The following is a 3,834-nucleotide window of genomic DNA, read 5'->3' on the forward strand; positions in this document are numbered from 1 at the left end:
TAGTTTGAGCAAGGGGGAAGCATTTGTCCTTAACAGGGAGGAGTGGGCCACTTCTACACATACTTGGAGGACTTAGAGGAATCTATGGATTCTGGATTTATAATGCATCAACTTAGATGACTCCTATCCCATATCTCACAGTCCCATTCTTTGCCAGCAACAGCCTTGACCTTAGCATAGTGGATTGAGAAATTAATTTTCTTTGGAACTCTGCTAAGTACTGGGCCTATTCCTCAGCATTCTCTGTCCTCCAGCTTCAGGAGATAAGATTATGTGCTGCCACGGAGACCTCCTGACTTTCACACTTAGCTGTTTATCTTTTCCCCAAACTTTGGATTTTAAAGAATTGAGGTGTAATTCACATATCATAACATTCACCCTTTCAAAGTGTAAACTTCTTTGGTTTTAGTATATTCATAAAGTTGTACTTCTAATTCAAAACATTTCTATTTCAAAACATTTCGATCACCCCAGAAAGAAACGCTGAGCCCATAATACTCTTCATTCCCTTCTTCTAGCTTCTGGAAAGCACTAATCTACTTTGTCTCTATGGATTTGTCTATTCCGCACATTTCATATAAGTTTTAATGAAATATGTGATTTTTGTGTCTGGTTTCTTTTACTCAGGATGTTTTCAAGGTTCATCCATATTATCGCATGTATCAGTACTTCAGTTCCTTTTTATGATTAAATAATAATCCACTGTTTGGATATAGCATATTTTGTTTATCCACTCGTCAGTTGATGGACATTTGGGTTGTCTCCACCTTTTGGATGTTATAAATAATGCTGCTGTGAACATTCATGTACAAGTTTTTTTTTGACATATATTTTTGAATTCTCTCAGGTATACACATAGGTATAGAATTGCTGGATCATATGGTAACTCTATGTTTAACTTTTTGAGGAACTGCCAGACTGTTTTTCAAAGCAGCTGCGTGATTTTACATTCCCATCAGCAATGATAGGAGGGTTCCAATTTTTCCACATTATGGTCGATACTTGTTATTGTTTATATTTTTGACCGGTCACCTAGTGAGTGTAAAGTGGGATCTCATTGGGGTTTTGAGTTGCATTTCAGTAATGACTCAAGACAGCAGTGTGCTTGTTCATTTGTGTATCTTCTTTGGAAAAATGTCTTAGTCCTTTGCTCATATTTAAATTTTATTTATTTTATTTTTGGCTGCGTTGAGTCTTTGTTGCTGCACACGGGCTTTCTCTAGTTGCAGAGAGCGGGGCCTCTTTGTTGCGGTGCACAGGCTTCTCTTTACGGTGGCTTCTCTTGTTGCGGAGCACAGGCTCTAGGCTCATGGGCTTCAGTAGTTGTGGCGCATGGGCTTAGTTGCTCCGCAGCATGTGGAATCTTCCCAGACCAGGGCTCGAACCCGTGTCCACTGCATTGACAGGCGGATTCTCAACCACTGCACCACCAGGGAAGCCCCTTTGCTCATTTTTTACTGGGATTGTCTTTTTGTCATCGAGGCGTTCTTTGGATATTAAACTCTTATCAGATATGTGTTTCGGAAATGCTTTCCCCCATTCCGTGGTTTGTCTTTTCACTCTTCTGATAGTGTACCTTTTTTTTTCTTTTGTAATGTTTGTTTATCCTTGTAGATATGCAATTATCATAGTTTACAGGACGTTTTTTAGTAATTAATTGGACTATAAGAAAAAGCATACAAAAAGTTTGTACCACAAAATAATGTCCCTAGGGATTAGGGTCCTCAGTAACAGAAATAAAGAAGCTCGAAAGGGTCACTGCTCAGCAACCTCTGGTAACTAAAGAGAGCAGAACACAATCTGCTATTTGTGGAAATGAGACTTCATAAAAATATCTTTCAAATATTCCCTATTACAAAAGGGAATGCCTATTAAAATGCCATTGTCTGTTCTATATAAAATATCCTGTCTACCCCCTCAAAAACTTTTTTTTGCTTTAAGATAAAGCAAAGGCCATATTCCTAAGATACACTTTGTGAAAATTATCTCAATACAAGATCCAAAGATTTCCATTATTTACTGTCCTTACTGAAAATCACCTGCATGTACCAGATGCAATTTTCTAAACTTCATCATTGATGAGCCTATTCCAAAGCAGAATTCTTCAGCAAAACAAAAGACATAGGCTAAAATGGTCCTCACAGTTATTCTTTAAAATAGATGTATTCAAAATATAAATATAATAATTTTCCAGACCATTATTTTTCCTAACGACTAAACTCTAAATTAAAAAAAAAAATGGACGTTTTCAAACCAATGATGTGTGCAGCCCATTCTCATGACACAGTCATTTAAACTTCTCATTCTGCATGAGAAAGTTTTATTTCTTCCCTTTGTCTTGCAGAATAATTTAGGTTCCCACCTTGGGCACGATTCACCAAGTAGAGTAAGACCACAGATAAAAGTGAGAAAGAAACACAGGCCATGAAGAAAACCTCTAAAAGCAGATATCCCCAAGTATGCAATATCATTGTCAGCAATGATGGAAATGACTGCCAACCCAAGATTCTGAATGGACTGCATGAAGCCGTATGCAGTTCCCAGTTGATGTTCGGGAACTACAAACGCCACCATTGGCCACAATGCACAGGCAGGCAATGAGTAGAGAGTCCCAGGAGACACATAGCAATCCAAGGGTTCCACAGCCTGAAGGCCAGCATCATATGGGAAGCAAGAGTGGTCACCACTGCACACAGAACCCAGATGATGTTCCTTCCTGTTTTATCCACCAGAAGCCCAAATATGGGGGACATGGGAGCTGATATTACATACACAATACTGTTAATAGCACTCGCTACCTGGGAGGAAAAGCCGAATTCCCCTGTAAGAAAACTTTCCCAAGTGCAGTGAACGGGAACACAGCAACATAATAGCCGACACAGATGATGGATATGAGCCGCAGGGCGAAGGAGAGGTCCTTCACATCAGTTAACTTGATAACTTCACTTGTTTTTCCTTGCTCTTTACGAAGGATTCATTCTGCTCTCTGATCCGAGTAAGCGAGGGCCAAGGCACAGACTAGTGAAAGAAGACACGTTATACCCCCGATCATAAGTGTGACCCCAAGGGTTGTGTGACCAGCAGAACCTAACAAAGCTTCAGCCTTAGAATACAGCCATCCCATGGGGTTCATGTTTACTGTACTTCCAATTCTAGCCGTGCTAAGCTGGAGTCCAAACACCAAGTTTAATTCTTTGCCTTTAAACCAACTCACAGCATATGTATTCTGGGCAACTGCTAAGGACTCCCCACCAATCCCAAACACAAACCTTCCAAATTCCATCAGCCAAAAAGCGTGAAATATTCCACCCAGAGCAAAAACAACCTGTCCAACGCAAACAAAGCAGCTAAACATAACGGCGCCCCATCGTATTCCAGATACGCAGTCTATCAAAAAGCCACCAAAGAAACACAAAACTACATTGGGCCAAGAATACCAGGCATACGGCATCATGAATTTCGTGGTATTCACCTGAATATCCCGTTTAACCTGAGTCTGAAGGGCAGCAGGATTATCATAGCAAAAATAGCTGCCGAAACCAAGGAAGCAACAGCACCAAAAGCTGGTGCGCCAGGCGGCTGGGGTCGCAGAGGGCCGGCAGCGCCCCGGGGGCAGCGGGAGGTAACGGGGGCGCCTCTGCTGACCTCGTTGGGGCCGCCAGGCAGCGGCAGGCCAACGGGAGACCGAGAGACGACAGTGACTCCTGATAGTGTACTTTTGATACACAGAAATCTTTCATTTTAGTGAAGTTCAATTTATCTAATTTTGTTGCCTGTACTTTTGGTTTCATGTTTAAGAAACCATTGCCAAATCTAAGGTCGTGAGGGTTTGCC

At 41.2% G+C, this 3,834-nt stretch overlaps 1 pseudogene; it reads right to left on the minus strand.

Annotated features, from left to right (window-relative positions):
• Nucleotides 1–2,274: 2,274 nt before the first annotated feature.
• On the minus strand, nucleotides 2,275–3,534 carry LOC114886027 (annotated as a pseudogene).
• Nucleotides 3,535–3,834: the final 300 nt, after the last annotated feature.

The sequence above is a fragment of the Monodon monoceros genome, unplaced genomic scaffold (genome assembly GCF_005190385.1).
Source record: "Monodon monoceros isolate NGI ecotype Baffin Bay Population unplaced genomic scaffold, NGI_Narwhal_1 Super_Scaffold_6, whole genome shotgun sequence".
Lineage (NCBI taxonomy): Eukaryota > Metazoa > Chordata > Mammalia > Artiodactyla > Monodontidae > Monodon > Monodon monoceros.